The sequence below is a fragment of the Arachis hypogaea genome, chromosome 11 (assembly GCF_003086295.3).
Source record: "Arachis hypogaea cultivar Tifrunner chromosome 11, arahy.Tifrunner.gnm2.J5K5, whole genome shotgun sequence".
In the NCBI taxonomy this organism is placed as follows: Eukaryota; Viridiplantae; Streptophyta; class Magnoliopsida; order Fabales; family Fabaceae; genus Arachis; species Arachis hypogaea.
Window position 1 is genome coordinate 140002666 of NC_092046.1, and position 24520 is coordinate 140027185.

A 24520-nucleotide genomic window follows, 5' to 3' on the forward strand; every position below is an offset into this window, starting at 1 on the left:
CAAACGCCAACCTCACATTTTCCGGACTAAAATCTAAGTATTTTTCCCGAACCATGGTGAGATAATTCTTTGGGTTCGGGTTCTTACTTTGATCATGGTTCTTAGTGATCCATGCATTGACATAGAACTCTTGAACCCTTAGGATGCCGACTTGTTGGATGGGGTTTGTTAGAACTTCCCAACCTCTTCTTTGGATTTCATGTCGGATCTCCGAATACTCATTTCTCTTGAGCTTGAAAGGGACCTCGGGAATCACCTTCTTATTGGCCACAACATCATAGAAGTGGTCTTAATGAGCTTTGGAGATGAATCTTTCCATCTCCCATGACTCGGAGGTGGAAGCTTTTGTCATCCCTTTCCCTTTTCTAGAGGATTCTCCGGTCTTAGGTGCCATCAATGGTAATGGAAAAACAAAAAGCTTATGCTTTTACCACACCAAACTTAGAATATTGCTCGCCCTCGAGCAAGAAAAGAAAGAATAGATGAAGAAGAAGAAGAAAATATGGAGGAGAGGAGGGAGAGGTGTATTCGGCCAAGAAGGGGGAAAAGAGTGTTGTGTTGTGTGAAAATGAGGAAGAATGGAGGGCTTTATATAGGGAGGGGAGGGAGGGTTTAGTTTCGGCCATATAGGGTGGGTTTGGGTGGAAAATTGATTTTGAATTTTGAAGGTAGGTGGAGTTTATGAGGTAGGTTTATGGGGAAGAGTGGATGGATGTGAGTGGTGAAGTAGTGATAGGGAAGAGAGATTGAGGTGATTGGTGAAGAGTTTTGGGGAAGAGTATTTATTGGGAAGAGAGGATGAACATTGAGAAGATGGAAGAGAGTGAGTGGTGGTAGGTAGGGATCCTGTGGGGTCCACAGATGCTGAGTTGATCCTGTGGGTCCACAGATCCTGAGGTGTCAAGGATTTACATCCCTGCACCAATTAGGCATGTAAAATGTCTTTGCATGAAATTCTGGCGTTTAAACGCCGAATTGATGCTTGTTCTGGGCGTTCAGCGCCCAGATGCAGCATATTTCTGGCGTTGAACGCCAGCCAGATGCTTGTTTCTGGCGTTCAGCGCCAGCTCTTCCTCAGTGTGCATTTCTGGCGTCTGAACGCCAGGATGCTGCTTGTTTCTGGCGTTCAACGCCAGATCCATGCTCTGTTATGGCGTTGAACGCCAGCCAGATGCTCCTTACTGGCGTTTAAACGCCAGTAAGATCCTCCTCCAGGGTGTGATTTTTCTTCTGCTGTTTTTTATTCTGTTTTCAATTTTTATATTTATTTTGTGACTCCACATGATCATGAACCTAATAAAACATGAAATAACAATAAAAATAAATAGAAATTAGATAAATAAAAATTGGGTTGCCTCCCAACAAGCGCTTCTTTAATGTCAATAGCTTGACAGTGGGCTCTCATGGAGCCTCACAGATGTTCAGAGCATTATTGAGACTTCCCAACACCAAACTTAGAGTTTGGATATGGGAGTTCATCACCAAACTTAGAGTTTGGTTGTGGCCTCCCAACACCAAACTTAGAGTTTGGATATGGGACTGTGGGGGCTCTGGTTGACTCTGCAGTGGGAGAAGCTTACTGTGCCTCTTTTCCATGTTTATAGAAGGATAACCTTGAGTTGTAAACACAAGGGAGTCCTCATTCAATTGAAGGACTAGTTCACCTCTGTTAACATCAATCACAGCTCTTGCTGTGGCTAGGAAGGGTCTTCCAAGGATGATGGATTCATCCTCATCCTTCCCAGTATCTAGGATTATGAAATCAGCAGGGATGTAAAGGCCTTCAACCTTTACTAATATGTCCTCTACTTGTCCATAAGCATGTTTTCTGGAATTGTCTGCCATCTCTAATGAGATTTTAGCAGCTTGTACCTCAAAGATTCCCAGTTTCTCCATTACAAAGAGTGGCATGAGGTTTATTCCTGACCCAAGGTCACATAGAGCCTTTTCAAAGATCATGGTGCCTATGGTGCAAGGTATTAGGACATTTCCAGGATCCTGTTTCTTCTGAGGCAATCTTAGTTGATCCAATGCATTTAGTTCATTGGTGAACAAAGGAGGTTCATCTCCCCAAGTCTCATTACCAAATAAATTGGCATTCAGCTTCATGATTGCACCAAGGAACTTGGCAACTTGTTCTTCAGTGACATCCTCATTCTCTTCAGAAGAAGAATACTTATCAGAACTCATGAATGGCATAAGGAGGTTTAATGGAATCTCTATGGTCTCTAGATGAGTCTCAGATTCCTTTAGTTCCTCAGAGGGAAACTCCTTATTGATCACTGGACGTCCCAGGGGGTCTTCCTCCTTGGGATTCACGTCCTTCTCCTCTCTTGTTGGTTCGGCCATGATGGTCAATTCAATGGCCTTGCACTCTCCTTTTGGATTCTCTTCTGTATTGCTTGGGAGAGTACTAGGAGGGGTTTCAGTGATTCTTTTACTCAGCTGGCCCACTTGTGCTTCCAAATTTCTAATGGAGGACCTTGTTTCATTCATGAAACTCACAGTGGCCTTAGATAGATCAGAGACTAAGTTTGCTAAATTAGAGGTATTTTGTTCAGAGTTCTCTGTCTGTTGCTGAGTGGATGATGGAAAAGGCTTACTATTGCTAAACCTGCTTCTTCCACCATTATTAAAGCCTTGTTGAGGCTTTTGTTGATCCTTCCATGAGAAATTTGGGTGATTTCTCCATGAGGGGTTATAGGTGTTCCCATAAGGTTCACCCATATAATTTACCTCTGCTATTGCAGGGTTCTCAGGATCATAAGCTTCTTCTTCAGAAGATGCCTCTTGAGTACTATTGGATGCAGCTTGCATTCCATTCAGACTCTGAGAAATCATATTGACTTGTTGAGTCAATATTTTATTCTGAGCCAATATGGCATTCAGAGTATCAATTTCAAGAACTCCCTTCTTCTGAGGCGTCCCATTACTCACAGGATTCCTCTCAGAAGTGTACATAAACTGGTTATTAGCAACCATGTCAATGAGTTCTTGAGCTTCTGCAGACGTTTTCTTTAGGTGAATGGATCCACCTGCAGAAGTATCCAATGACATCTTAGCTAATTCAGACAGACCATCATAGAATATATCTAAGATAGTCCATTCTGAAAGCATGTCAGAAGGACACTTTTTGGTCAGTTGCTTGTATCTCTCCCAAGCTTCATAGAGGGATTCACCTTCTTTCTGTCTGAAGGTTTGAACATCCACTCTAAGCTTACTAAGCTTTTGAGGAGGAAAGAACTTGGCTAAGAAAGCCGTGACCAGCTTATCCCAAGAGTTCAGGCTATCTTTGGGTTGAGAGTCCAACCACACTCTAGCTCTGTCTCTTACAGCAAATGGGAAAAGCATGAGCCTGTAGACTTCAGGATCTACTCCATTAGTCTTAACAGTATCACAGATCTGCAAGAATTTAGTTAAGAACTGAAAAGGATCTTCAGATGGAAATCCATGAAACTTGTAGTTTTGTTGCATCAGAGAAACTAATTGAGGTTTCAGCTCAAAAGTGTTTGCTCCAATGGTGGCGATGGAGATGCTTCTTCCATGTAAATTGGAATTAGGTGCAGTAAAGTCACCAAGCATCCTCCTTGCATTATTATTATTTTCGGCTGCCATCTCCTCTTCCTGTTCGAAAATTTCTGTAAGGTTATCTCTGGATTGTTGTATTTTAGCTTCTCTTAGTTTCCTCTTCAAAGTCCTTTCAGGTTCAGGGTCTGCTTCAACAAGAATGTTCTTGTCCTTGCTCCTGCTCATATGAAAAAGAGGGAACAGAAAAATAATAATAATAGGGATCCTTTTTACCCAGGTATAGAGGTTCTCCTGTGTGAGTAGAAGAAGAAAAGAATGTAATGTAAAGAAGGGAAGAAGAGAAAATTCGAACACAGATGGAAGAGGGGGTTCGAATTTGGGTGAGATGAAGTGTTAGTAGATGAATAAATAAATAGAAGGAGATGAGAGAAAGAATTTCGAAAATTCATTTTTGAAAAAGTTAATGATTTTCAAAAATTAAGATAAAATTAAAATTAAAATTGAAACAATTAATTAATTAAAAAGAATTTTTGAAAAAGAGGGAGGTATTTTTGAAAATTAGATAGGGATAGTTAGTTAGGTAGTTTTGAAAGAGATAAGAAACAAACAAAAAGTTAATTAGTTAGTTGAAACAAATTTTGAAAATCAATTTTTAAAAGATAAGAAAATAAGAAGTTAGAAAAGATATTTGAAAAAGATAAAATAAAAAGATATTTTTGAAAAGATATGATTGAAATTAGTTTTGAAAAAGATTTTATTTTTAAAACCACAATTAATGACTTGATTCACAAGGAATCACAAGATATGATTCTAGAACTTAAAGTTTGAATCTTTCTTAACAAGTAACAAATTTGAAATTTTTGAATCAAAACATTAATTGATGATGATATTTTCGAAAATTATGAGATAAAATTAGGAAAAAGATTTTTGAAAAATATTTTTAAAATTTTCGAAAATAAATAAGAGAAATGAAAAAGATTTGATTTTTGAAAAAGATTTTGAAAAAGATAAGATTTTTAAATTGAAAATTTGATTTGACTCATAAGAAACAATTGAATTTTTAAAAATTTTTGAAAAAGTCAATCCAAATTTTCGAAATTTATGAGAGAAAAAAGGAAAGATATTTTTTTGATTTTTGAATTTTTAATGATGAAAGAGAAAAACATGAAAATGATGCAATGCATGAAAATTTTGGATCAAAACAATGAATGCATGCAAGAATGCTATGAATGTCAAGATGAACACCAAGAACACTTTGAAGATCATGATGAACATCAAGAACTTATTTTTGAAAATTTTATATGCAAAGAAAACATGCAAGACACCAAACTTAGAAATCTTTCATGTTCAGACACTATGAATGCAAAAATGCACATGAAAAACAAGAAAAGACACAAAACAAGAAAACATCAAGATCAAACAAGAAAAATTACCAAGAACAACTTGAAGATCATGAAGAATACTATGAATGCATGAATTTTTCGAAAATTTTATGCAAACTTTAAAACATGCAATTGACACCAAACTTAAAATTGACTCAAAACTCAAACAAGAAACATTAAATATTTTTTTGATTTTTATGATTTTCTAATTTTTTTGGTATTTTTCGAAAATTAATTTGAAAAGGAAAAATAAGGATTCCAAAATTTTTAATATGAATTCCAGGAATCTTGCATTCTTAGTCTAAAGTTTCAGTCCAGGAATTAGACATGGCTCACTAGCCAGCCAAGCTTTTAATGAAAACTCCGGTCCAAAACACTAGACATGGCCAATGGTCAGCCAAGCTTTAAGTGACAAATCAAGCATACAGCAGCTGATGGATTAGCAACAACTAGCTTGCTCTTGATAATGTTGGGTTGGAAGCCCCAGTCCAAAAGAATTTAGACATGGCTTTGCAGCCAGCCAGGCTTCACATGCTTTATGAAACTCTAGAATTCATTCTTAAAAATTCTGAAGAACATAAATTAAATTTTTTTTTTTTTTTTGAAAATAAAGGAGAAATTTTTGAAAGATTTTTGAAAACTTTTTGAAAAGAAAATTACCCAATCTGAGCAACACGATGAACCGTCAGTTGTCCAAACTCAAACAATCCCCGGCAACGGCGCCAAAAACTTGGTATGCGAAATTGTTACTCAGAGGTTATAAAATTTGTTGTTCGTTCTCTCCCTGGCAATGGCGCCAATAACTGGTGCACAATACCATGGTCCAAACATAACTTCACAACTTCGCACAACTAACCAGCAAGTGCACTGGGTCGTCCAAGTAATAAAACCTTACGTGAGTAAGGATCGATCCCACGGAGATTGTTGGTATGAAGCAAGTTATGGTCACCTTGTAAATCTCAGTCAGGCAGATATCAAATAGTTATGGAGTTTTTTAAAATAAATAATAAATAAATAGAAAATAAAGATAGAAATACTTATGTAAATCATTGGTGAGAATTTCAGATAAGCGTATAGAGATGCTTTCGTTCCTCTGATCTCTGCTTTCCTGCTGTCTTCATCCAATCAATCTTACTCCTTTCCATGGCAAACTTTATGTAAGGGCATCACCGTTGTCAATGGCTACATCCCATCCTCTTGTGAAAAAGGTCCAAGTGCTCTGTCACAGCACGGCTAATCATCTAAGGTTCTCGATCATACTGGAATAGGATTCACCCTCCTTTTGTGTTTGTCACTACGCCCAGCACTCACGAGTTTGAAGTTCGTCACAGTCATTCAATCCCTGAATCCTACTCGGAATACCACAGACAAGGTTTAGACTTTCCAGACTCTCATGAATGCCGCCATCAATCTAGCTTATACTACGAAGATTCTGATTAAGAGATCCAAGAGATATTCATTCAATCTAAGGAGGAACGGAAGTGGTTGTCAGGCACGCGTTCGTGGGAAAATGATGATGATTGTCACGTTCATCACATTCATGTTGGAGTACGAATGAGTATCTTAGAAGCGGAATAAGTTGAATTGAATAAAGAAACAGTAGTACTTTGCATTAATTCATGAGGAACAGCAGAGCTCCACACCTTAATCTATGGAGTGTAGAAACTCTACCGTTGAAAATACATAAGTGAAAGGTTCAGGCATGGCCAAATGGCCAGCCCCCAAACGTGATCAATATGATCCAAAGATGAACTAAAAAATCATAAGATATCTAAAAGACTAGTAAAAAGTTTTATTTATACTAAACTAGCTACTAGGGTTTACAGAAGTAAGTAATTGATGCATAAATCCACTTTCGGGGCCCACCTGGTGTGTGCTTGGGCTGAGCTTGAAGTTTACACGTGCATAGGCTTCTTCTGGAGTTGAACGCCAAGTTGTAACGTGTTTTTGGCGTTCAACTCTGGTTCGTGACGTGTTTCTGGCGTTTAACTCCAGACTGCAGCGTAGAACTGGTGTTCAATGCCCTTTTGCATCATCTAAACTCGGCCAAAGTATGGACTATTATATATTGCTGGAAAGCCCTGGATGTCTACTTTCCAACTCAATTGGAAGCGCGCCATTTTGAGTTCTGTAGCTCCAGAAAATTCGCTTTGAGTGCAGAGAGGTTAGAATCCAACAGCATCAGCAGTCCTTCTTCAACCTCTGAATCTGATTTTTGCTCAAGCCCCTCAATTTCAGCCAGAAAATACTTGAAATCATAGAAAAACACACAAACTCATAGTAAAGTCCAGAAATGTGAATTTAACATAAAAACTAATAAAAACATCCCTAAAAGTAACTAGATCCTACTAAAAACATACTAAAAATAATGCCAAAAAGCGTATAAATTATCCGCTCATCAGTAATCCTCTTTCTTGGACCTTGTTCAGGTCTCTTTCAGGGATTACTTTTATAACTTTATGTTTTGGGCCGACCTCATTATGTCGGGCACTTCTAAGGTATTTTAGTAATCCTCTTTCTTGGATCTTGTTCAAGTCTCTTTCAGGGATTACTTTTATAACTTTATGTCTTGGGCCGACCTCATTATGTCGGGCCCTTCTAAGTTATTTTAGTAATCCTCTTTTATAGGGCTGGCCAGACCTCTTTCCTGGGATTTACTTTTTATAACTTTGGTTTTGTGACTGATTTGACTTTTTTACGTCGGCCAGTCTTTAAGTTATTTTTTAGCAATCAATTTTATTAAGACCTCGTCAGGTCCTTTCTATGGATCACTTTCGATAACTTCTTGCATTATTCTATTTTCATCTTTGCCAATTTTGTAGAAATTGGGTTTAATCCTCGTTTGATCGACCTTTTGATGAATTTTGGTTTTCATCTTTGTTGATCTTTGTCATGATCGTGCCGTGAATTTGGTTTTTCACTTTCTACCGATTTGTGGCTTTATAATCGGACGATGAATGTTTCAGATTAATGCGTCTTGAGAAGTTGTAGAAGATCTAAACAAATTTTATTCAAAAGAAAATGCAGATATATACATGTGTGAGTTTTATCCCTCTAAGTCGGGCAATTTGTAGGTCTTTGGCTTGGCACCTCATTAAAAAACCTTTTTAGGAAAAAAAGTGTGCCTTGTCCTAAGATCCTTTATCACCCCTAACTATAGTACCTTCTTAGGTTGTAGGCGTGCCATGACCTAGGGAGCTCTCGCCCTTCGAGTTCGGACAGTCTGTAGTAGCACTTTCTAAGTACTTCTATGACTCGGTAGGGTCCTTTCCAGTTTGCTGCCAGCTTTCCTTCTCCAGGTTGAGTTATTCCGATATCATTTCGGATTAGGATGAGGTCGTTCTCGGCAAAACTTCGCAGCACTACCTTTTGATTGTATCTCGAAGCCATTCGACGTTTTAATGCCTCTTCCCTGATCCGAGCTCTTTCTTAGATTTCTGGAAGTAGGTCGAGTTCTTCCCTTTGAAGTTGGGAGTTGGCTTCTTCATTATAGTGGATTACTCTAGGCGACCCTTCTTCAATCTCCATTGGGATCATTGCCTCCATTCCATACGCTAATCGGAAGGGTGATTTCTTTGTGGTGGAATGTGGCGTTGTTCGATATGCCCATAGGACTTGTGGGAGCTCTTCAGCCCAGGCTCCCTTTGCATCCTGTAATCTCCATTTTAGCCCAGCCAATATGACTTTGTTGGCAGCTTCGGCTTGTCCATTGGCCTGGGGATGTTCTATGGAAGTGAATTGGTGTTTTATGTTCAAGTCGGCCACTAACTTTCTGAAGCCTGCATCTGTGAATTGGGTGCCATTGTCTGTGGTGATGGAATATGGAACCACGAACCTTGTGACAATGTTTCTATATAGGAATTTGCGACTTTTTTTAGCAGTGGCGTTAGCTAGGGGTTCTGCCTCGATCCACTTTGTGAAATAGTCTACCCCTACTATGAGGAATTTGACTTGTCCCGATCCTTGAGGGAAAGGTCCGAGAAGGTCGAGTCCCCATTTTGCGAATGGCCAAGGTGAGGTTATGCTGATGAGTTCCTCTGGAAGGGCGATGTGAAAGTTGGCATGCTTCTGATATGGTGGACATGTCTTTACGAACTCTGTAGCTTCCTTTTGTAGATTTGGCCAATAAAATCCTGCCCGGAGTACTTTTTTGGTAAGTGCCTGCGCTCCGAGATGATTGCCACAAATACCACTGTGTACTTCTTCTAAGACTTCCTTTGTATTGGAAGTCGGTACACATTTTAACAATGGTATTGAAATCCCTCTTTTGTATAGAGTATTGTTTATGATAGTGTAGTATTGTGCCGCCCCTTTTAGCCTATTTGCCTCCTTCTCATCTGTGGGGAGTGTTTCTGTTTTGAGGTAGTTAATTATGGGAGTCATCCATCCTTGATCCGGACTCGTTATGGCTAGGACTTTTTCTACTTTCGAGATTGATGGGTTCTGCAGCGTTTCTTGGATGAGGCTTCTATTGTTGCCCCCTGGTTTGGTACTGGCTAGTTTTGAGAGTGCGTCAGCTCGGACATTCTGTTCTCGGGGTATGTGGCAGACCTCATATTCCCCGGATTGTCCGAGCTGTTCCCTGGTTTTGTCCGGGTACTTTTTCATGGTGAGATCTTTAGCTTGGTAGCTCCCTGCTATTTGTGAAGTGACTACTTGTGAGTCGCTGAAGATGATAAGCTTTTGAGCTCCAACTTCCCTAGCCAGTTTCAAACCAGCCAGCAGCGCCTCATATTCAGATTGATTGTTTGAGGCAGGGAACCCGAATTTGAGGGAAAGTTCGATTTGGGTTCCCTGGTCGCTTTCTATTATCACACCCGTGCCGCTTCCAGTTTTGTTTGAGGAACCATCTACATAGAGATTCCATTCTGTAGGAATTTCTGGGGTGTCTGTAAATTCTGCAATAAAGTCGGCCAGATATTGCGATTTGATGGCTGTCCGAGCTTCATATTGAAGGTCGAATTCAGACAACTCGACTGCCCATTGCAAGATTCTGCCTGCTAAGTCTGTTTTTTGCAAAATTCCTTTTATGGATTGGTTGGTTCAAACCCTAATGGTGTGGGCTTAGAAGTACGGACGCAGTCGTCGAGATGTTAGTATGAGAGCGTAGGCGGATTTTTCTATTTTTTGGTAGTTCAGCTCGGATCCTTGTAATGCTTTGCTGATGAAATATACAGGTTGTTGCCCACTGTCGTCTTCTCGGACTAATGCTGAGGCTACTGCCCGACTTCCTAGTGCGAGGTATAATATAAGAGGTTCTCCTTCCCGTGGCCGAGATAGGATAGGTGGCTGTCCCAGGAATCTTTTGAAATCTTGGAATGCCTGCTCGCACTCTGTTGTCCATTCAAACCTCTTTTTCTTCCTTAGAGTAGCAGAGAAGGGGAGAGATCTTATTGCTGATCCTGCTAGAAATCTGGACAAGGCTGCCAATCTTCCATTGAGATGTTGTACCTCTTTGACGCAAGTCGGGCTCTTCATATCGAGTATGGCCTGGCATTTATCCGGATTTGCCTCGATTCCTCTTTGTGTGAGAATAAAACCCAAGAATTTGCCAGCTTCTACTGCGAAGGTGCATTTTACAGGATTAAGTTGCATGCCATGCCTTCTTATAGTGTCGAATACTTGGGTGAGGTCGGACAGTAACGTCTCTTCACTTTGTGTCTTTATTAACATGTCGTCTACATAGACTTCCATGATTTTTCCGATGTGATCCGTAAAGACCTTATTCATCAATCTCTGGTAAGTGGCTCCTGCGTTTTTAAGTCCAAAAGGCATGACGATGTAGCAGTAGTTTGCTTTTGGGGTTAAGAATGAAGTTTTTTCTTGGTCGTGTGGGTACATTGGGATTTGATTGTATCCCAAATATGCGTCCATAAACGAGAAGTATTTGTATCCGGAGGAGGCATCCACCAGAGCATCGATACTTGGGAGTGGATAAGGATCTTTTGGGCAGGCTTTGTTGAGATCAGTGTAGTCGGTGCACATCCGCCACTTCCCATTTGATTTTTTCACCAAGACGACGTTAGCTAGCCATAGTGGGTACTTGACTTCTCTTATGAATCCTGCCTCCAGTAGAGCTTGTACCTGCTCTTCCACAGCTTGGGATCATTCTGGTCCGAGCTTTCTACGTCTCTGTTGTACTGGCCGAGATCCGGGGTAGACTGCTAGCTTGTGGCACATTAACTCGGGGTCTATGCCTGGCATGTCTGCAGCCTTCCATGCAAAGAGGTCGACGTTATCTCGTAAGAACTGTACGAGTGATTCTTTTGTGTCTCCTTTTAGGATTGTACCGATATTGGTTGTTTTGTCCGGGATATCTCCGATCTGGACTTTTTCTACTTCGCCTTCGGGTTGTGGGAGGAGTTCTTCCCACCTCTGAACTCCACCGAGTTCGATGGTGTGGAATTCTTCTCCTCTGCCTCTGAGGTTTAGACTTTCGTTGTAATAGCGGCGCGCTATCTTCTTGTCTACTTTTATTGTAGCTATTCTTTCTGTAGTTGGGAACTTCATGCATAGATGTGGAGTCGAGACTACTGCGCCGAGTTGATTTAAGGTTGTTCGACCTATTAAGGCATTGTAGGCTGAACTCACGTCGACCACGATATAGTCTATCTTGAGTGTTCTTGTCTGGTTTCCTTTTCCGAAGGTCGTGTGTAATGGGATGTATCCAAGTGGCTGAACTGGAGTGTCTCCCAGTCCGAACAGGCTGTTCGGATATGCTTTGAGTTCTTTTTCTTCCAGGCCGAGTTTGTTGAAGGCAGTTTTGAACAAGATGTCGGCGGAGCTTCCTTGGTCTACCAGTGTGCGGTGGAGATTTGCGTTTGCCAGTATAATAGTGATGACCATAGGATCGTCGTGTCCTGAGATGATGCCAGATGCGTCCTCTTTGGTAAAAGTAATTGTGGGGATGTCGGGTGCTTCCTTCTTTCCCTCGACATGATATACTTCTTTAAGATATCTTTTGCGAGATGATTTGGAGATTCCTTCTCCCGCAAATCCTCCGTGTATCATGTGGACGTGTCTCTCTGGTGTACGAGGTGATCGCTCAGTTCGTCTGACATCTTCGTCCCTTCTCCTTTTTCTTTGCTCGTCGTCTCGGGTGGCTATGTATCGACCTAATTTCCCTTCTCTTACTAGTTTTTCTATGACGTTCTTTAAATCAAAGCATTCGTTGGTGGAATGCCCACGGATTCGATGATATTCACAATATTCAGTCCGATTTCCTCCTCATTTTCTGCCTTTGAGTGGTCGAGCTGGGGGTATTTTTTCAGTATGGCACACTTCTTTGTAGACATCCACAAGGGACACCCGAAGAGGGGGTGTAATTGTGATATTTTTTTATTTTTTCCCCATGTTGATCTTTTTTCTTTTTGAATTCTTTATCCTTATCTCGGGAGGAGTAGTTGAATCCAGATTTTGAGGTCTCTCCTAGTCGAGAGGTTTTCTCCATGTTGATGTACTTCTCTACTCGTTCTTGCACTTCGTTCAGAGATGTGGGGTATTTTTCGATATAGATTGGCTAAAAGGTCCTTCTCATAAGCCATTGATGAGACCCATAATGGCGGCCTCTGTTGGTAGACTTTGTATGTCCAAACATGCTTTGTTGAATCTTTCCATGTAGCTGCGTAGACTTTCCCGATCTCCTTGTTTGATTCCTAGTAGACTTGGGGTGTGCTTAGCCTTATCTTTTTGGATGGAGAATCTGGCTAGGAACTTCTTGGCTAAGTCGTCGAAGCTTGAGATGGACCTAGGAGGTAGATTGTCAAACCATCTAATTGCTGTTTTTGTTAAAGTAGTCGGGAAGGCTTTGTAGCGAACTGCATCTGAGGCATTGGTGAGGTACATTCTACTTCTGAAGTTACTGAGATGATGGTCGGGATCTGCTGTGCCATCGTATAAAGTCATGTCGGGAAGTTTGAAGTCTTTTGGGATTTTGGTCCTCATGATCTCTTTGGTGAATGGGACTTGGTCCTTACGGGAGTCATCTTCGTGACCGAATCGAGTAGTCTTGGTCTTGAGATCTGTTTCGAGTTTTAGGAGCTTGTCCTCTAACTCACGGCGTCGCCTAACTTCCCTTCGTAGATCTCTCTCAGCTTCTCGTTGGTGCTCCACCTCTTTTTTGAGTTGTTTTAAACGATCTTAAAGTGCCTCCACGGCTCCCACATTTGGTGAATTGTTATTTTTGTTAGGTTGAGGAGTATCTTTTGGTGTAGTGTCCACGTTCTTGTGCGGCGTTCTATCTTCTAGATCCAAATCGTGGTTGTTGTCATGGTCGTCCGCCATGGTGGTAGGATGACTTCCAGATTCCCCGGCAACGGCGCCAATGTTCCAAGGGTTACCTGAAACTGTAGGTCGATCTCGGACGAGATCTTCTGTGCTGGTCGGAGATGACGTGTCCGGCGTATAGGTGGTGGCCAGAGCTGCCGCGTCCGACTTGTAGCGCTGGCAACGCTGCTGATCCTTTGTCACCGGAGGGTGGTGGTACCTGCAAAGGACTCCGATGCTTAAGTAGGCAAGGGTATTAAGCAGATTTTTTGTAGAATCAGAGTATGAGTTACACCTGGGTGCTCCAGTGTATTTATAATGGTGAGAAGTGACCTTTTTTAGATAAGATAAGTTAGTTATTGTTCTGAGGGTTACCTGAAACTGGAGGTCGATCTCGGATGAGATTTCCTGTACTGGTCAGAGATAGCGTGTCCGGCTGGCTGGTGGCGGCCGGAGCTGTTGTGTTCGACTTGTTGGACTTGCTGCACTGCTGATCCTTGGCCACCGGAGGGTGGGGGGTACCTGCAAGAGACTCCAATGCTTAAGTTAGCATGGGTATTAGACAGGTTTTTTAGTAGAATCAGAGTATGAGTTATACCTGGGTGCTCCAGTGTATTTATAATGGTGTTGAGTGACCTTTTTAGATAAGATAAGTTAGTTATCCTATCTTATCTTTATCTTTGAGTTGAGGTCAGCTTATCTTCAAGGGAACCACCCTTATCTCTATAGGCTTGGACTGCCTTTGGATTTGGGTCGTGTTCCTCTATTTGGCCCCTTTATTGGGCTTTCCTGTCGATTTGGCCGAGCTCTTTTAGAAGAGGTCGGGTAGTCTGACCTGAAGAGGTCGGTCGCTTTATCGCCAATCATCCCGGGTCGGTAGCTCGACCCAGGGTATGAACAGTGCCCCTGCTTGAGTTCGGTCTTCTTTTTTGAGGTCGAGTCCTTTTGACTTCGATCTTTAGTGAAACCGAGTTCAAGCATTTTGTCGATTTCTTCCTTTTGTAGACTCTTTTTGAATGTAGAACGTTTTCCTCTAAAGGCGCACGCTTTTATGTCAGTGCTTTTTTGGGAACGCAAGCGGTTTTAATATCCGCATTTAATTGGCATTTAATTGCCCCATTCTCCCTTGGCTTTTATTTTGAATTTCTCGATCAAAAGACGGTTTCTCTTCTTCGCTTCTTCTTCGTAACTTCTTTCTCACTTTCAACTTTTTCCTTTGATTTTTCTGAAGCCTCCGCCTGTAGCTTTTCGCGTTTCAGCCCAGTGACGTTTGCTTTGTGACTTTGCTTTTTCGTGGGGGAAGGGGTGATTCTGGATTTTGCCTTCTGCTTTTCTGCCTTTCTTTGTAGCTTTCTCATTTTCAGGTTTGGTTCTTCTTTCTTTTCTCCCTCTACGCCATTTTGTGTCTGTTTTGAGAAAGTTTTTATCTTAGTTGGGAAAAGTTTGGATCTTTCTACTTTTCGCTGTGCCTGATCACTGTGTGTTTCGTAATTTCTTCGTCTTTTGCATGGTCTTTTAAGCTTTTCCTGTTGTTTGATGCCTTTAGGATTTTTGCATGTTGTGAAATGCTTTTGATTTTGAAGCTTTGGAATGATAGTTTTGTTTGATTCTGAAAAAAGGTCACATTTTTGACGATTTTTGCCTGGTATGTTTGCTGTTGTTTCTTGCTGATAGACTGTGGGAAGATGATTTTCTGTTTTGTTTGTGTTTTGTCTTTCTCCTGTGAAAAATGCTTGCTGTTTGAGGTCTTCTATTCTTGTTTGTCCTATAATGTTGCCCCTTCTCAACTTCACCCCAATTCCTGGGGTTTCATAAAAATTTTCCAATTGTTGTGCAATGATTTTGGTATTCCTGCTTCCTAATCTCTCTTTTTCTATCTGTTTGTCTTGACTAAGCCCGGTGTGGTAAGAAAAGAAGTCGGCTTGGGTCTCCTTCCATTTCACCCAGGGAAAGAAGGTCTTTTCCATGTTTGACGAGTCGTTCCATGATTTTAAAAACTACTTTTTCAAAGTCCGAGCTGTTGAAGGAGCTCGGCCCTTTTTTCTGGATGAAAATGACGAACCTGCTTTTCCCTTGGAATGGCAAAAAGATGTGAGGGTCTCCAGATATGCGTGAGAAATGTTGGATGAGGTTGAACGAGCCTTTGTGACTGTCTTGAAAGAACGCTGGGGTCATCCTCCCCATCTCGACACAAAGAAATTTCTAACCAATCCTTCTCTTCATCAAACTGAACTGGGTATCTTGTGTTTATCTGTTTATGTTGCTTGTAGCTGTCTTTCCGACTTATCCGACTTGTAGCTTAATTTCTGTTTTATTTGCAGAGGCAATGAAGAATAATGAAGCTATGAAAGCTTTTAAGAGGGCGCAAAGGGCGACTTCTGCCAGGAATATTGCGGCCAAGGCGGCTGGGGAGGGGTCCTCCCAAATACGCGAGAAGCCATCAGTGCCGAGTTCTCCTGGGGTGAAGAAGGTGGTCCCTACACCCCGAGTCCGTTTGGTGGATCCTCACCCCACTTCTGCCGCTCCATCTGTTGCTCCTCCCAATAAAAAACAAAAAACAGCCGAGCCCTTTGACCTCGATGCTCCTGATTTTAATGCCATTGAGTTTGTGGATCAGCAAATCGGTCCCTATGGCTCCCTCTCGACGGATGATGTGTCCATCCTCCATCACTTGGAATTTATGGCCCGAAATCACGTAAAGATGGCATATATGATGGCTGCCATATATCGGACTGCTCAGAATCTCCCTCTCCAAGCCACTAAAGCGTTTATGGAGGAGGCAAAACAAGAGTTTGATCGGGTGAGGGAGTTGAAGGAGGAACTTGAGATAAAGGTAGCCAAGCTGGAGAAGGACTTAGAGAACGAGAAGGTGAGTTCTCAATCACTGGCAGCTTCTTTGAGGTTGGCTGAGGACACAGCCATGATGCACAAGGATCGTCACGTTACATCCTATCGGGGGATGTTGCGTCTGAGGGGGGAGCTCGACAATGTTCGGGAAGATTATTCTGAGCTCCAAAGTCATCTCGTTGGCAGCGTGACTGCTGCTTACGAGAACTTGAAGGAGCAAGTTCGGGTTATTGCTCCCGAGGCCGATCTCACTCCCTTTAGCCTGGACAACATTGTCAGGGATGGCAAGATTGTCCCTAATGATGGGGATGATGATGATGAGGTCGATCCCCTCCCTGTGTCTTCTGCCAAGGTGTCAGCGCCTACTGTTCCTCCTGCCAAGGTCGACCCTCCCGCTTCTGATCCTGACTGTCAGATTTTAAACTGGGACGATGGTACTGTGGATGCTGTTCCTCTCCAGGCTCGCCCTCCTTCTCCTCAGACTGATGCTGCTAAGAAGCCTTCTAACCTTTAGCTGGTTCATTTTGGATTTTTTTGTAGTTGGCCCGGCTTGTGGGCTTTAAAACTCTTTGGTTTATTTTGTTGACACTCTTTCTGGTTGCTTGTTTAGCAACATTATTTAAAAACACAATGAATAGCTTCTGAGCTTTTGGGTCTGACCCTGAGGCTTTTATGTCACACTTGCTTGCGCCTGTCTTAGCTTCTTTGAGGGCTTGTTTGCTTAGCTTCTTTGAACTGGTTTGTTGTCGATGCGTGGATCCGATTTAGCAATCCATGCCCACTTCTTTGTCCTTTTCCAAGTAGTCGACCGATGTCAATCTTTTTCAATTATTTAAAGTAATCTTCTTTTTTGGACCTTGGTCAGGTCTCTTTTAGAGATTACTTTTATAACCGGTTTGTGGGAGACCAACTTCTTTATGTCGATTTCTTCTAAGTTACTTCGTAATCCTCTTTCTTGGACCTCTGTCAGGTCTCTTTCAGGGATTACTTTTATAACTTTCCGTTGTAGGAGACCGACTTCTTTATATCGATCTCTTCTAAGTTATTTCGTAATCCTCTTTCTTGGACCTTTGTCAGGTCTCTTTCAGGGATTACTTTTATAACTTTCCGTTGTAGGAGACCGACTTCTTTATGTCGATTTCTTCTAAGTTATTTCGTAATCCTCTTTCTTGGACCTTGGTCAGGTCTTTTTCAGGGATTAATTTTATAACTTTCCGTTGTAGGAGACCGACTTCTTTATGTCGATCTCTTCTAAGTTATTTTGTAATCCTCTTTCTTGGACCTTGGTCAGGTCTCTTTCAGGGATTACTTTTATAACTTTCCGTATTTAGGAGACCGACTTCGTTAGGTCGATCTCTCTTTCTAGGTTATTTTTGTAATCCTCTTTCTTGGACCTTTGTCAGGTCTCTTTCAGGGATTACTTTTATAACCTTTTTATTTTGGGCTGACTTTGTTAGGTCGAGCCCTTCTAAGTTAAAGTAATCCTCTTTAATAGGGTTGGCCAAACCTCTTTCCAGGGTTTACTTATAACTTGGGTTGACTTGGTCCGACTTCTGGACGTCGGCCAGTCTTTAAGTTATTATTTTAGCTATCTGTAAGACCTCGTCAGGTTCTTTTTTGGATTGCTTTCGATAACTTCTTACATTATTCTGTGTTCATCTTTGCCGATTTGTAGAAAGTGGTTGGCATCTTTGGATCGTCCTTTGGGTGAATCGCGCTTTCACCTTTATCGGACGGTTTATTTTTATCGTGGTCGTGTAGTGAAATTTTTTTTCACTTTCTGCCGACCTGTCGCTTTATAATCGGACGATAAATTCTTCAGATTAATGCGTCTTGAATTCTTTGTAGAATATCTAAATAAACTTTATTCACAGTAAAAGTGCAAATATATACATGTGGGAATTTTTTTTTATCCCTTTAAGTCGGATAGTGTCTGGGTCTCAACTTGGTGCCTCATTAAAAAACCTTTTCAGGAAAAAGAGTGCATCCAATAATGAGATCTGTTACCTTCCTAACTGTAGTACCTTCTTAGGTTGCAAGCGTGCCATGATCTAGGAAGCTCTCGTCCATCGAGTTCGGACAGTCCGTAGTAGCCCTTCCCAAGTACTTCTACGACTTGGTAGGGTCATTTCCAGTTTGCTGCTAGCTTTCCTTCTCCTGGTCGAGTTGTTCTGATATCATTTCGGATTAGGATGAGATCATTTTCTGCAAAACTTCTTGGCACTACCCTTTGATTATATCTGGAAGCCATTCGGCGCTTTAGAGCTTCTTCCCTGATCCGAGCTCTTTCTTGGATTTCAGGTAGTAAGTCGAGCTCTTCCCTCTGAAGTTGGGAGTTTGCTCCCTCATTGTAATGAACTACTCTAGGCGATCCTTCCTCAATTTCTACTGGAATCATTTCCTCTATTCCGTATGCTAACCGGAAGGGGGATTCCTTCGTGGTGGAGTGTGGCGTCGTTCGATATGCCCATAGGACCTATGGAAGCTCTTCTGCCCAAGCTTCTTTTGCATCTTGTAATCTCCGTTTTAATCTGGCCAATATGACTTTGTTGGCAGCTTCGGCCTGTCCATTGGCTTGTGGATGTTCCACGGAGGTGTACTGATGCTTTATATTTAAGTCGGCTACTAGTTTTTTGAAGCCTGCATCTGTGAATTGAGTGCCATTGTCTGTGGTTATTGAATATGGAAACCCGAACCTTGTGACAATGTTTCTATATAGGAATTTCCGGCTTCTTTGAGCGGTGGCGTTGGCTAGGGGCTCTGCCTCGATCCACTTTGTAAAATAGTCTACCCCTACTTTGAGAAATTTAACTTGTCCTGACCCCTGGGGGAAGGGGCCAAGAAGGTCGAGCCCCCACCTTGCAAACGGCCAAGGCGAAGTTATGCTGATGAGCTCTTCTGGCGGGGCGATGTGAAAGTTGGCATGTTTCTGACATGGTAGGCAGATCTTTACAATTTCTGTAGCTTCTTTCTGTAGAGTTGGCCAATAAAACCCCGCCCGGAGTACTTTTTTGGCGAGAGCTCGTGCTCCGAGATGATTGCCACAAATGCCGCCGTGGTACTTCTTCTAACACTTTCTTTGTGTGGGAGGTCAGTACGCATTTCAGTAATGGTACTGAGATCCCTCTTTTGTACAGGATGTTGTTTATAATGGTGTAGTACTGTGCCTCCCTTTTTAGCCTTTTTGCCTCTTTTTCTTCTGTGGGAAGTGTTCCTGCTCTGAGGTAGTTAATTATGGGAGTCATCCATCCTTGGTCCTGGCTTGTTATGGCTAGGACTTTTTCCTCTTCCGAGATTGACGGGTTCTGTAACATTTCCTGGATGAGGCTTCTATTGTTGCCCCCTGGTTTGGTGCTGGCTAGTTTCGAGAGTGCGTCAGCTCGGGCATTTTGTTCTCGGGGTATGTGGTATATCTTATATTCCCCGATTTGTCCGAGCTGTTGCTTGGTTTTATCCAAATACCTTTTCATGATGGGATCTTTGGCTTGGTAGCTCCCTGTTATTTGTGATGTGACAACTTGCGAATCGCTGTAGATGTTGAGTTTCCGAGCTCCAACCTCTTCAGCCAGCTTCAAACCAGCTAGCAGTGCTTCGTATTCTGCCTGGTTATTTGAAGCCGGGAACCCGAACTTGAGGGAGAGCTCAACTTGGGTTCCCTGGTTGCTTTCTATTATCACTCCTGCGCCGCTTCCAGTTTTATTTGAAGAACTGTCCCCATAGAGATTCCACTCTGTGAGGGTTTCCAGGGCATCTGTGAATTCTGCGATAAAGTCGGCCAGATATTGTGACTTAATGGCCGTTCGAGCTTCATATTGGAGGTCGAACTCTGACAGCTCGACTGCCCATTGTAGAATTCTACCTACTAAATCTATTTTCTGCAACATTCCTTTCAAGGGCTGGTTAGTGCGAACTTTGATGGTGTAGGCCTGGAAGTAAGGGCGGAGTCGTCTAGATGTTAGAATGAGAGTATATGCAAATTTTTCTATTTTCTGATAGTTCAGCTCGGATCCCTGTAGTGCTTTACTAATGAAGTAGACGGGTTGTTGTCCGTTTTCGTCTTCCCTGACTAGTGCTGACGCTACTGCCCGGCTTCCTACTGTGAGATATAATATGAGTGGTTTTCCTTTTCGTGGTCGGAAGAGGATAGGTGGCCGTCCTAAGAACTTTTTAAAGTCTTGGAAGGCTTGCTCACATTCTATCGTCCACTCGAACTGCCTTCCCTTTCTTAAAGTAGCATAGAAGGGGAGAGATCTTATCGCAGCTCCTGCTAAGAATCGGGATAGGGCTGCCAATCTCCCGTTGAGTTGCTGTACTTCTTTGACACAGGTTGGGCTCTTCATGTTGAGTATGGCGCTACATTTGTCTGGATTTGCTTCAATTCCTCTTTGTGTGAGCATGAAACCTAAGAATTTTCCTGCTTCTACCGCAAAGGTGCATTTTGCTGGATTGAGTCGCATGTCATGCTTCTTTATGGTGTCGAATACTTGGGCCAGGTCGGACAATAATGTCTCTTCAGTTTGTGTTTTTATTAGCATGTCGTCCACGTAGACTTCCATGATCTTTCCGATGTCATCCAAGAAGACTTTATTCATTAGCCTTTGATAAGTAGCTCCTGCGTTCTTGAGACCGAAAGGCATCACAATGTAGCAGTAGTTTGCTTTTGGTGTTAGGAACGAGGTCTTTTCTTGATCTGGTGGGTACATGGGGATCTGGTTGTATCCCGAGTATGCGTCCATAAACGAGAGATATTTATATCCAGAGGAAGCGTCTACCAGAGCGTCGATATTTGGGAGTGGGTAAGGGTCTTTTGGACAAGCCTTGTTGAGATCGGTGTAATCGGTGCACATTCGCCACTTTCCATTTGATTTTTTCACCAAGACAACGTTGGCTAGCCATAGTGGATATTTGACTTCTCTTATGAATCCTGCTTCCAGTAGTGCCTGTACTTGTTCTTCCATAGCCTGGGATCGCTCTGGCCCAAGTTTTCTTCGTCTCTGCTGTACCGGCCGAGATCCTGGATAGACCGCCAACTTATGACACATCAACTTAGGGTCTATGCCTGGCATATCTGCGGCTTTCCATGCGAAGAGATCGACGTTATCTCGAAATAATTGTATTAGTAATTCCTTTGAGTCTCCTTTTAGGATTGTGCCGATATTAGTTATTTTTTCCGAGGTGTCCCCGATCTGAATCTTTTCTATCTCGCCCTCTGGCTGGGGACGAAGTTCTTCTCGTCATTGAACTCCGCCCAGCTCGATTGTGTGGAACTCTTCTCCTTTGCCTCTGAGGTTTAGGCTTTCGTTGTAACAGCGACGTGCCATTTTTTGAGATGCTTTTATCGTGGCTATCCCCTTTGGTGTTGGGAATTTCATACATAGGTGTGGGGTCGAGACTATCACGCCGAGTTGGTTGAGTGTTGTCCGACCTATGAGAGCATTGTAAGCTGAACTTACGTCGAGCACGATGTAATCTATTTTGAGGGTCCTGGATTGGTTCCCTTTTTCGAAGGTTGTATGTAGTGGTATGTATCCTAGTGGTCGAACCGGGGTGTCTCCTAGTCCAAACAGACTGTTTGGATATGCTTGAAGTTCTTTTTCTTCTAAGCCAAGTTTATCAAAGGCTGTTTTGAATAAGATGTCGGCAGAACTCCCTTGATCTATTAAGGTGCGGTGTAGGTTGGCGTTTGCTAATATGATGGTGATGACCATGGGATCGTCGTGTCCTGCGATGACGCCGGATGCGTCCTCTTTAGTGAATGTTATTGCCGGGATGTTGAGTGCTTCCTCCTTTCCTTCGACATGATATACTTCTTTGAGATATCTTTTGCGAGAGGATTTGGAGATCCCACCTGCTGTGAATCCGCCATGTATCATGTGGACATGTCTTTCTGGTGTCCGAGGTGATCGTTCTGTTCGTTCGGTGTCTTCATCCCTTCGTCTCTTTCTTTGATCATCATCTCGGGTGGCCAAGAATCGATCTAACTTTCCTTTTCTCACCAATTTTTCTATGATATTTTTTAAGTCGAAACATTCGTTTGTGGAGTGTCCTCGGACTCGATGGTATTCGCAATATTCGATCTTCTTTCCTCTTGGATTCCTTGTCTCTATCTCGGTAAGAGGCCCCCGATTTGGAGGTCTCTCCTAACCGAGCGTTTTCTTCCATGTTGATGTATTTTTCTGCTCATTCATGCACTTCATCCAAGGAGGTCGGGTACTTTTTTGATATAGATTGGCTGAAGGGCCCTTCTCGTAGGCCGTTGATGAGTCCCATGATGGCAGCCTCTGTGGGTAAACTTTGTATGTCCATGCATGTTTTGTTGAATCTCTCCATATAGTTACGAAGGCTCTCCCGATCTCCTTGTTTGATCCCTAGTAAACTGGGGGCGTGCTTGGCTTTATCTTTCTAAATGGAGAATCTGGCTAGGAATTTTTTAGCTAGGTCATCAAAGCTTGAGATGGACTTTGGGGGTAGGTTGTCGAACCATCGAATGGCTGTCTTTGTGAGAGTTGTTGGGAAGGCTTTGCAGCGAACAGCATCTGGGGCGTCAGTGAGGTACATTCTGCTTCTGAAGTTACTGAGGTGGTGGTTGGGATCCGTGGTGCCATCATACAGGGTCATATCCGGGAGTTTGAAGTCTTTTGGAATTTTGGTTTTCATGATTTTCCTGGTGAACGGGTCTTGCTCTTTGCGTGAATTTTCTTCGAGATTGGCCCGGGGGCTTTTAATTTGAGATCGGCTTCTAATTGCTGTAGTTTTTCTTCCAACTCCCGATGTCGCCGCATCTCTCTTTGTAGATTCCTTCCGATTTCCCGTTGTTGTTGAGTTTCTTTTTCCAGTTGTTTTAGGCGATCTAGGAGCGCTTCTATTGCCCCTGAATTTGGCGAGTCTTTGTCTTTGTTGATTTCCGGAGTGTCTTGTAGCGTGACATCCGCGTTCTTGTGCGGTGTTCTCTCTTCCAGACCTGAATCGTGGTCGTTGTTATGGTTGTCCGCCATGGTGATGGGATGACTTCCAGGTCCCCGGCAACGGCGCCAATGTTCCGAAGGTTACCTGAAACTGGAGGTCGATCTCGGATGAGATTTCCTGTACTGGTCGGAGATAGCGTGACCGGTCGGCTGGTGGCGGCCGGAGCTGTTGTGTCCGACTTGTTGGACTTGCTGCACTGCTGATCCTTGGCCACCGGAGGGTGGGAGGTACCTGTAAGAGACTCCGATGCTTAAGTTAGCATGGGTATTAGACAGGTTTTTTAGTAGAATCAGAGTATGAGTTATACCTGGGTGCTCCAGTGTATTTATAATGGTGTTGAGTGACCTTTTTAGATAAGATAAGTTAGTTATCCTATCTTATCTTTATCTTTGAGTTGAGGTCAGCTTATCTTCAAGGGAACCGCCCTTATCTCTATAGGCTTGGACTGCCTTTGAATTTGGGTCGTGTTCCTCTATTTGGCCCCTTTATTGGGCTTTCTTGTCGATTTGGCCGAGCTCTTTTAGAAGAGGTCGGATAGTCTGACCTGAAGAGGTCGGTCGCTTTATCGCCAATCATCCCGGGTCGGGTAGCTCGACCCAGGGTATGAATAGTTATCTTTATCTTATCTTTGAGCGAGGTCATCTTATCTTCAAGGGAACCACCTTTATCTCTTATAGGCTTGGGCTGCCTTATGATTTGGGCCGCGTTCCTCTATTTAGGCCCTTTATTGGGCTTTCCTGGCAATTTGGCCGACCTCTTTGAGAAGAGGTCGGACGGTTTGACCTGAAAAGGTCGGTCGCTTTGTCGCTAAACATCCCAGATCGGACAGTTCGACCCAGGGTATGAAGACTAACCAACTAGAAAATAAGATAGAGGACCAAATCTATATAAAAGGTAGTTAAAAATGTTTTTGGCACTCACTTATTTTTATTACTTTTATTTTTTTATATTTATTCTGATTTAAATGTTAGAATATTTTTGTAGGTCATCCCAAATCAAAAATTATAAAATTTATCAACTCGGAGAATATCAAATTTTAAAATTTCAGATAAATAACAAATAATTATTAAATATGATTTTTTTTTTTTTTTTTGATCTTTTTGTATGATGTGATCTGGTGTATTAAACGTATTTAATTTAGTTATATAAATTTCATAAATAATTGTTACAAATTTATCTATTAAAAGAGAGACAAGGGAACATAAAAAATGTTTTAATCGAGAAATAATACACTTACATAATAATATCACTATATTACTCCAAACCTTTTGATCCAAATAGACCAAGGAAGACTTGTTTTGATTTTAGTTGGTCAAAATCCTTGCTTCGACTCTACTAACGTTACAAGCAGGAAAAGGAAAGGTCTGCATGGAATCCACTTGCTTCTTGACTATCCATACAAGATACAACAATCCAACGTGACAGAGCACATATTGGATTTTGCTTCTTAATGTGTGGTCCTGTTAAGGGGCGTTTGAAAAATTTTAAAAATAATTTTATTTTTAATTTTTAATTTATAAAAAATAATAGTA

General features: G+C 42.2%; 1 non-coding gene across 1 annotated transcript; it reads left to right on the top strand.

Annotated features, from left to right (window-relative positions):
* The first annotated feature begins 3111 nt into the window (after nucleotides 1-3111).
* LOC112724478 (small nucleolar RNA R71) lies at nucleotides 3112-3219 on the top strand. The gene has a single exon (XR_003163639.1). It is a non-coding gene; the product is annotated as a small nucleolar RNA R71 (small nucleolar RNA).
* The last annotated feature ends 21301 nt before the right edge of the window (nucleotides 3220-24520 follow it).